The sequence below is a fragment of the Neoarius graeffei genome, chromosome 24, assembly GCF_027579695.1.
Source record: "Neoarius graeffei isolate fNeoGra1 chromosome 24, fNeoGra1.pri, whole genome shotgun sequence".
Lineage (NCBI taxonomy): Eukaryota > Metazoa > Chordata > Actinopteri > Siluriformes > Ariidae > Neoarius > Neoarius graeffei.
In genome coordinates this window covers 22,209,981-22,221,314 of record NC_083592.1, presented here as the reverse complement: position 1 = coordinate 22,221,314, position 11,334 = coordinate 22,209,981, and positions in this window count along the sequence as shown.

Here is an 11,334-nt window from a genome sequence, read left to right as displayed (position 1 = left end):
TCATTATCTCTAGCCGCTTTATCCTGTTCTACAGGGTCGCAGGCAAGCTGGAGCCTATCCCAGCTGACTACGGGCGAAAGGCGGGGTACACCCTGGACAAGTCGCCAGGTCATCACAGGGCTGACACATAGACACAGACAACCATTCACACCTATGGTCAATTTAGAGTCACCAGTTAACCTAACCTGCATGTCTTTGGACTGTGGGGGAAACCGGAGCACCCGGAGGAAACCCATGCGGACATGGGGAGAACATGCAAACTCCGCACAGAAAGGCCCTCGCCGGCCACGGGGCTCAAACCCAGACCTTCTTGCTGTGAGGCAACAGCGCTAACCACTACACCACCATGCCGCCCCAGATCTACTCCTTTACCTCATAAACACTATAAACTAGTGTACAGTATATCAAGGCTCTACATTAACTTTTGAAACCACTTGTCCTGTCAGGCAAGTTGAAAGGAAATTTACTTGTCCGAATGCGAAGTTGACTTGTCCGAAGAAATATTTGAGGAAAAAAAACACAAATAAACTATTTGTAACCCAACAATCTTTATTGCATTTGTTTCCGAATTCACAACATATGCATAATATCTATGAATCAAAAGTAATCAATGCTTGATATACTGAGGCAAAAGTTCAAAAATATAGTAAAACAGACTGATTGATACCATAATTCACCAATTATTATGCTGAAGTTCAGAAGCAATATATTCCAATAGAGTAGAAATTATGAACATAAAATTTTAAGAACAAAATAACTATACTATGAGATCCAGAAACACTAACCATTATATATACAAAGATTAGTACTCTGCAGTTCAGTAACAAATATCACAAAAAGTAACATTATCATAAAATTTATGACTTGATGAGATATCACTAGTTTGGACAAGAGAAACAAATAACAACAATGCTACAAATAAAAACAACTGATAACAAAATTGACTGATTAATACTGTAAATCACTGATTATTATACACTGAAATCTAGTTATCAAATGACAAGATAATATATCTTGTTATGAAAACCTCCATACCTCTATTGACTCACAGATGAATGTGACAAATACAAAAACAAATAAAGTTTCTATTCATCTTCTAATTAGTTAATTAATACAGCCGGTAACCTAATTAGCAGCCATTTGACAGCTTGGTATTTCATAGATAACTTTCCCCACTCCTACCTCACTCCCTGTCAATCCACATGCATGCAGGCGCACATTCTAAGCCCAGCACACCCCGCCACACACGCTCGGCTATATAATGAACACCATCAACAACAATTCAAAGATTTGGAAATTACCACATACTCAATGTAAATATACAGTTGAATAATGATCCCGCAAACAGAAATGTCAACAAATCCACGTGTATGATACGATTAAAACCAATCATAAACGACCGTTTACTTTTCAGCTCAAATACACAAAGCGGTATTGGCCAGTTTCTCAAGTGGAATATTGCGCATGTGCACATCGCTCTTTCCGAATAGAAACATCCGGCGATTCATCAAAACAATATGTCGAGTGAGATGCTTCGGAAATCATGTGAATAAACTGATAAATTTGATATGTAACCCGAATATCGGCGTATTTTGGCACTTGTCCAATCGGACAAGTAACTGAGACGATGAACTTGTCCGACATAAAGTATCACTTGTCCCGGACAAGCAGACAAGCGTTAATGTCGAGCCCTGATGTAATATACTCTATATATGCACACACATACACAGATCAGCCATAACATTATGAACATTGACAGGTGAAGTGACATTGATGACATGATATGCAGCGGTCATTACAATGGCACCTGTCAAAGGGTGGGTATATTAGGCAGCAAGAGAACAGTCAGTTCTTGTAATTGATGTGTTGGAAGCAGGAAAAATGGGCACGCGTAAAGATCTGAGTGACTTTGACATGAGCCAAATTGCAATGCTGGATGACTGGGTCTGAGCATCTCCAAAATGGCACATCTTGTGAGGTGTTCATGATATGCAGTGGTTAGTACCTACCAAAAGTAGTCCAAGGAAGGACAACCGGTGAACCAGCGACAGGGTCATGGGTGATGAAGGCTCATTGATTCGCATGAAGGCTAGCTCATATGGTCCAATCCCACAGAAAAGCCACTGTACCACAAACTGCAAAAAAAAAGTTAATGCTGACACCTTTCTGTTTTAGCCAGCATTAACTTTTTCAGCTGTTTATAAAGTTTATATATATATAATCACTCAGATCCTTACGCTTGCCCATCTTTCCTGCTTCCAACACATCAACTTCAAGAACTGACTGTTCTCTTGCTGCCTAATATATCCCACCCTTTGTATGGAGGGAGAGAGAGAGAGCTGGGTGTGAATGTCTAGGGGAGGGGGTAGTGGTACTTAGTCCATCTGTTTACTTGAACACAGCTGTGGGGATTCTGGATCATTGCATTTGGAATCAGGGATATTATACTGAGCCATCTCTCTTTTTTTTTATCAGTGACTTTGGATTCCCCCATTCGTATATACTCAGAAGCAGGAAATAATAATGCAGTACAATTACTTTATTACTGTAGTTAAGTCTGTTTTTAATTAAAATATCTGTTCTTGTTTGTTTTTCTGTCCTCTAACACTTTTATTTACTAATCTCAAAAGACAATTTTTACTTTCTACTGATTGCATTTTCAGTCACTATATCCCTACATTTCTCTATAAGTATATAATTGAACTATCATAATGTGATTTCTCAACATCAGACAGCTTCAAGGATTTGATCTAAATTCCTAACACATTTAAAATTTAAAAGATGTGATCGTAATCTAGTGTGTAAGTTTCATTGTTAAACAATTCAACCTATATTTTCTATATCTAATGCTGATTTTAAATGTGATATGCCTTGATAAAAATAATCTGCTTTGTTTTGAAAGTTAACATTAAGTATTTAAAATATTGGTCAAAATATTCATCTTATTTAAGGATCACTCAATGAATTTTTGAGTCATTTTGTTCAAATGCTTTAAATGGAAAAACAAATCTGTGGCTTTTTTTCATTTGATAAACACTTTCTGTCCATTAGATGGGACAAACAATTTATGCTTTTTTTGTCTAGAGTGAAGAAATGCCTCTTTTCATTCCTATGTGTTTATGCTTTAAATAGGAAGCTCTCTGTTGTTTTTTTTTGTGTGTGTGTGTGTGTGTGTGTGTAGTGGGATAACACTCTGTGATGAAAGGGACATTTAGCTGCCAATTAAGCCTCAACCCATTAAAATCAATTACACCCAATTACATGATGTTGTTTCAGTATCATTTTGATTTGGTCCTTGGATAAGCTAGAATGGATATAAATACTATGTTTTACTGATAGGAGTCATGCTATCTCCTCTTTATACAGACTTGTTTTGTGTCATGATTCAGTGCCCTTTGCACATTCATATTCACCAACCATCTGTTTTAACTAGGACAACACATTACTGTCAATTTCACACACATGTACGTAAGTGTACATTTTTAATTGATTCATCAGTAGACATGAAAAACATAGAAACTAAAAGACCGGCTCTACTAATGAATGACTCAGACATGGCCTACCCTTCACAGTAAGTATAGAGTGTACTCTTAGGTTAACACAGTAAGGAAATGAACCCTACTCTTCGCCACAGATAAGCAGAGCCTAATTACTGGTTTAAGTTTCCCTCAGCCCCTCCTCACTCTCTCCCTGACAATCCTGCCCCACATGAACGAGCATGTGACAGATGAGGCACTATTAGGTGAGATGTGAATCGCAGATTATCAGACCAGATTAGAGTCCTCTCTCTTTCAGATACATGCACACATGCACACCTGTGAAGGAACCAGGAGCTCCCTCCCTTTGCCCATGTTCCTGCCCCAGTCCACTCCTGCTACCTCTTCCTGCCTCCCCCTGCTTTGGCAGCAACAAAGCACCTGTATTCTTGTCCCAAGGCATCTCCTAAACACTGTTGCATGGAGCCTAAAGTGAAAAAAGAGTGCACAATACAGAGACAGTTCCATCAGGTCAAAGGTGACCTCAGTGGCAACTGTGCCTGGAGGTTTACATGAGGCATTCTCACAGAAAAACAAAATGTCACAAATCTGTTTGAGGGAAATGGATAGCGATTGCTTCCTCTGGAAAAAATCAACATAACTTGTAATATTCAGTCATTTACATCAACATGACCATTTCATCTATTGGATCCCATTGCTTAGTGGATTTTCTTACATATTTTGAGTCATTGTTTTTATTGCAAGGACTATTGATGGTACCAATGGTTATGCTACCCCAATGTTTTGCTGTTTGTCTCATTTAAACAGTTTAATTGGACTACAGTTATTCCACTTAAAGGGACCAGCACAAGAGAACTACAGAACAAAAATTATTTAGGATTATTTATGCACCATTATCAGCAGTCACATGGTGCTTAGTATTGCCATAGTAGTGGTTGTTGTTTTGGTAGTGGTACTCCACTAGTGGCCCCGTTCCACTGATGGACAGTATCTGTAGATTGATTAATTGTGCATAGAGGCAGATGAGTTGGTAATCATATATCATCTATGCACAGAGAAGGTAGATGTATGTAAAGTTACCACTGAGTGTACTATGTAAAATGACATTTATATTTATCTCAGAAATATTGCTAAGATAAGAAATATAATGCCACTACATGATGCAGAAAAAATAGTTCATGCTTTTATTACCTCTAGGTTGGATTATTGTAATATCTTGCTGTATTTATGTTCCAATAGGTGCATAAACAAGCTCCAGTTAGTCCAAAATCCAGCAACAAGAGTCCTTACTAGCACTAGACAATATGATCACATCACCCCTTGCACATTGCATTGGCTCATTGCATTTTGCATTGATGAGAAAATACCACTATTGACCAATAAATAGTGTCACACCACAGTGCCTGAGCAAAATTCTGGTCTTTTATGATGGGCCACGCTGACTTAGATCAAAAGGTGCAGGCTATCTGTTGGTACTTCCAATAGTGAAGGGTACATCAGGGGACTGAGCCTTTTCTTACAAATCCCCATAGCTATGGAATAGCCTTCTCAGTAGTGTTCAGGATTTAGACATAGTCTCAGTGTTTAAGTCTTGGAAGAAAAGCATATCGGATTAGTCAATCCTTTTGTGAATAGTTTTTTATTAGGTAAAGAAGTAGAACTGAAGGGTCCTCATGCATAGAGTGTTTTGATAAACTGGGATGTATGGATGCTGCCCTCCTCACACATTCACTTGGGTTTGTTGATGGTGGAGTGGCTGGCTGCTTTAGGTCCCTGAGTTTGCTCATGTCTGTGTTACCTTCTGGCTCTCTCTTTTAGTTATGCTGTCATAGTTAGTCTTGCCAGAGTCCCTGCTTGCACTCAGCTCACAATGTACTCTGTTCTTAACCATAAGGTGACACTGGGCATACCCAGCAACGTTTGTTTTCTTTGTTTTGTTACCAGTGGTATTTCAGGAGAAAACAAAGATTGTTGGGTATGCTCGTTGTCACCTAACCCTGAGATACCAGTGATGCTGGCCTCTCCTGCTCTTTGGACCTGCCTGATCCATTCTGATGCCCTACTTCTGGCTGGAGTACTCATCACATTGCTCTTGTGGAGGATGGGCCCATACGGACAGCCTAAAATACACTTAGAAGATGGCTCTGGACACTTACAGCTTTGCTACAGTTGTTTTGGGCTACAGTTGCTATGATAACTTTAGAACTGCAGTTGTCATGAACAGTTTTGCACTCAAGTCTCCATCAATGAACAGTTGACAACGTCAACAAAATAGACTTCATGCTAGAACTATAATGAATTTCTGGTTACACAGTTGTATTTTGTGACTACATAGGGCACAGCAAGTTATTTATAATTACACTATCTGTTATCACTCAAATGAGGATGGGTTCCTTTCCAGGTTTCTTTCTCATGTCATCTCAGGGAGTTTTTCCTTGCCATCATTGCCTCAGGCTTCCTCACTGGGGATAAATACATTTATCAGGGAGAAAATTAGTTCATATGTTTAAACTCTATATTACTGTAAAGCTGCTTTGTGATAATGTCTGTTGTTTAAAGCACTATAAAAATAAACTGACTTGACTTGAAACTGACTGCTAATGAAACACAATTACATATAAGTAGCAAAATATTGAAAAACTTGCTTTTATTTTTTATTACAGACAGAGGATTATGCAGTCCTAGACATGTTAGCTGTAGAGGTAATCAACCAAAGCATGTGTGGGTATTGTCATGTAGTTCTTGTAGTCTTGTTGTTGCCATATTCCATTCCATTCATATATTGTATAAGAGAAGAGGAAGCATGGATAACAGAAACATTGTCCATCATTTTTGGCTGCTTAAGAGAGAAAAAAAACAATGTTTAAGACTGTGTGTTGGTTTTTATTTTTATATGTAATCTGTCTGTGTTTACAATTATTCTATCCACCTGCCTGTTGTGTTTGTATTTGTTGCTACATAAAATAAGTTCAATATGGCCAACTTATGTGAGTACAACCATTCTAATTTGGCCTACAGCAGACTGAAGACACACACGACTTAGCTAAACCCCAATATCCAAATGTATAATTAAACTCTATAATGGACATGTTTACTGAAACATTCTAGTCATTGACAATTATTAAACCAATCCAAGTGAAATTCATATGAAAGAAATTTGGAAGGTGATAGAAATTAAATATTGGAAAGCCTTGAATGATTCAGGGGCCCCAGAGTTAGTGATGCTGTAGAACTTCCTCCCAGTGGCATGTCCATATTACCTAGGTTTCCTTGGGGTTCTCTTCCCATCCAGAGTGCATTCCTGCTAGACATTCAGTGACTCTGGGATAGGTTCCACTGCAGTTTATGCAGTTAATGAAGATGACTTAATGAATAAATTCTGGTTTGGGTCATGCAACACTGCCCCCTGGTGTACACACTCACATTACATCCAAGTCTGAAGGCAGAAACCGATGTGAGTTTCTGCACACCACACCCTGGCATGTTTCTAAACACTACACTACATTCACAAACATCCTGACTCTGTCCTGCTCAGACCTAGTCTACAGATTTCTGTAGTACTCAAAGAAACTGGTGGGAAAGTGTGGGAGGGGCACAGTGTGTAGTGTCTTTTGTCTTCTTGTGTTTTTCCAGACTATCTTTCCAGGCCAATTTGAGCAAGTCAGAAAAATGTAAATAATCTTTTTTTTTTTTTTACTGGACTCTGAATAAAGGCACACCAATGGGAGGGTTTTCATATTTAATACTAGAAAAGCACTCAGAGAGCGCAGACCTCCGCCAAGAATCCTTTAAAAAAATCCGGGATCCAGAAGGTGATCCGGATCACCGCCAAAATTTAATGGATTGTTACTTGTGCCCAGTCACACCTCTGGAAAAAATTTCAGAGCAATCCGTTCATTACTTTTTCCGTAATGTTGTTAACAGACAAACCAACAAACAAACCAACGCTACCGAAAACACAACCTCCTTGGCGGAGGTAATTAACCGTACAAAATATATGCTTAATGCTTCCACGAGGTGTAGTAAGGTGTTAGGCCACCATGAGTCACTAGAACAGCTTCATTATCCTTTGTCATCAATTTCTCAAAAGTCTCTTAAACTGTTCTGGAGGGACAAACACCATTCTCCCAAAAGATATTTTCTCATTTGGTGTTTTGAAATTGGTGGTGGAGAATGCTGAACACATTAGTCCAAAATCTCACATTGGTGTTGATTCAGGTTGAGTTGCGATTACTGCAAAGGCCATAGCTTAAAATTTGCATAATTGTCACACCCATCAAACCATTCATGTGCTATGGATGAGGACATGTGGATGTAGAGACCACTACATCAGAGTTGAAATGTTTCATCATTGCATCATAACATTTTTACTCTATCTATCTATCTATCTATCTATCTATCTATCTATCTATCTATCTATCTATCTATGCACCCCTGCATTAAATACTTTGTACAACCTCCCTTTGCCAGTAAAACAACACTGAGTCTTCTCCTACATTTTATAAGGTTGGAGAATACAGAGCAGGGCATCTGAGACCATTCCTCATCATACAATCTCTCCAGATCATCCAGGGTCCTCAGCCCTCTCTTGTGCAGTCTCTCTTCAGCTTACCCCACAGGTGTTCAATGGGGTTCAGGTCAGGGGAGTGAGATGGCCATGGAAGAAGCTTGATTTTGTGATTAGCTAACCATTTTTTGTCTGGCATACCTTCCAAATAATCTGTTGGCATGAAAGCGGTGTCTGATGGTATACTAAAAAAAAAAAAAGAAAAAAAAGAGTACCTATGATGTTTGCACAGTACAATTTATATCACAAATTAAAAACCATCATTTCATTTCATTTGAAACGTTAACTTACGCTATTGCCAGTTCTCTCTTGTTTGCAAACACATCACAAGTTTGAAACCATCCAAAATTGCTTCCATTAATCTGCAAAATAACAATAAATAAAAACAACAGAATGTTCAATCCTGGTTTATTACAGAAGTACTGATCTGTAGATAAGCTCTTTGTTCCATTGGTCTAATGCAGAACTGGTCTGTATATACCTGTCAGAAGGATAACCCAATATTGTGAGGATGTCATGAAAAGTGAGTCATATGAGAATGGATTTTCACAAATTACTAAATCATCTTTTTGTAATGAAACACTTGATAAAACATGGAGACATACAATCTAAACAAGCCCTGTGATGACCTGGCGACTTGTCCAGGGTGTACCCCACCTTTCGCCCGTAGTCAGCTGGGATAGGCTCCAGCTTGCCTGTGACCCTGTAGAACAGGATAAAGCGGCTAGAGATAATGAGATGAGATGAGATCTTTTTGTAATGAAACACTTGATAAAACATTTGGAGACATACAATCTAAACAAGCCCTGTGATGACCTGGCGACTTGTCCAGGGTGTACCCCGCCTTTCGCCCGTAGTCAGCTGGGATAGGCTCCAGCTTGCCTGCGACCCTGTAGAAGGATAAAGCGGCTAGAGATAATGAGATGAGATGAGACAATCTAAACAAGCCCTGTGATGACCTGGCGATTTGTCCAGGGTGTACCCCGCCTTTCACCCGTAGTCAGCTGGGATAGGCTCCAGCTTGCCTGTGACCCTGTAGAACAGGATAAAGTGGCTAGAGATAATGAGATGAGATGAGATCTTTTTGTAATGAAACACTTGATAAAACATTTGGAGACATACAATCTAAACAAGTCCTGTGATGACCTGGCGACTTGTCCAGGGTGTACCCCGCCTTTCGCCCGTAGTCAGCTGGGATAGGCTCCAGCTTGCCTGCGACCCTGTAGAACAGGATAAAGCGGCTAGAGATAATGAGATGAGATGAGATCTTTTTGTAATGAAACACTTGATAAAACATTTGGAGACATACAATCTAAACAAGCCCTGTGATGACCTGGCGACTTGTCCAGGGTGTACCCCGCCTTTCGCCCGTAGTCAGCTGGGATAGGCTCCAGCTTGCCTGTGACCCTGTAGAACAGGATAAAGCAGCTACAGATAATGAGATGAGATGAAATGAGACAATCTAAACAACAGCTAAGTTTATACATCACATCATATGGCCATGCAAGTGTGATAAAATACTTGTGTGCAAATATAACACAATACACAGGGAGAGGGTCACTGAGAGCAAACACGATATTATATAGTTTTCCATGTTTTGTAGATTAGCATCATGATGCACATGAGCTAGTGTTAGGATCATAGCCTATAAATTAACAGTCATTAGTTCATCAGGCTGTATGGTCTGGGAAAACCTGGTCAAATTTTGATGTTTTCTCATGCATATAGTTATGAAATCTACAGGTTTTTGACCTGATATTGGGGTGTTACTTGTATGGATCTCAAAAATAAGTAAAGAATTCTGGTGTAGTGATATCAGTTGCATATGGGGGGTGTAGGGGGGCTCTGTGTAGAGGTCATACCTTTGTTGCTTGGCAGCTGCACTTCTTCATGGGTGGACAGGCATACTGGTCCTCACTCATCTCCTAAAACTCTCACATGCTGGCTCCAAGCTCCACACCCCGGTAACCGCTTCAGCTAGTGGGCTATAAACCATGTGAGGGGGTGATGTTTATACTGCATCACTGGGTGTAAGAACTTCAAAGTTGAAGTCACCGAGCAGGGCGGAAGGTCTAGAGTGAACTGAACAGTCAAGTGTACAGGACCAAGGCATTCACAGTAGTGGACCGTGGTTGTGGTCTACCAGCTATGGTTTGAAATAGCAGGGGAGTTAGGCCTCTTCAACCCAGCACAGCAACTTGCCTAGTAGAGGGAAACTCTGATGTAAAATCTACAATCTGGGGCCTCGCTGTCACCATCCTAGCTTGCTAGGCCATGACAGATGAACCTTAGGTGTAAAGGGTGGGGCCAGTTCTCCGCACACTGCACTCCACCTTAAAGTGCATATCACGGGTAAATTCGGGAGCAAGATTAATGTAATTCTCCTATTTTATATTAAACTTTGGTCAAATATGTGTCACATTTTGCATTTTGTGCAATTTTTTTACCTTGCGCAATACCAGAAAAATTCAGTTGAAATCAAGCCATTTGAGGCGAATTCGTCCGCCTCTGAAAAAACTTGCCATTTGGATTTCCCGGCAAACATTGATTTTCGTGACGTCACGTGTGGGATGCCTCCTTCTGAATCCTACGTCAGCACTGGCTTGTTTATGAGAAAATGACCTGGTGGTTTTCTGCAATTTCTTCAATGTTATCATGTAATTATTAAAATGATTAACAGATGTATCGTAGGAGGGTGCAGCAACACCAATCTTGATGGGATTAGTACTCATCATTTTCCAATGATGAGAGAGAGAGACAATGAGAGAGAAATGGGAGCACTTCATGCGAGGAACCCAGAAAAATTGGCTACATGCTACAGACTACAGCATTATTTGCGGTGCTCACTTCACAAGACCTGACGATTATGAGAACTATTTGCAGTGGGAAATGGGCTTCGCGAGGCAACTTGATCTGAAAAAAGATGCAGTTCCACCTGTCAGAATGCCCAAAGCAACACCGTCTCCGTCTGTGTCAGCGTCACCAAAGGAGCCAGCCATGTTCATCTCCCCTGACAGAAGGCGAAGTGCCGCATCCACTGAGGCCCTCGAAGCCGAGGACCAAGCAAAGCCAAGAAAAAGACCAAGAAAATCAGCAATTCACAAGTTGACTGTTGCCAGGGTAAGAAATAATTCTGACATCTCATTATATTCTTCATCCAAAGGTGAAGTAACATTGCGCTCAGGTGACAATTCCATATTTCAATGCAAAATCGCTAGCTGCTAAACTTGGTCTACACAGGCTGTGCACTGAAACCGTGCAAGCTCTCTC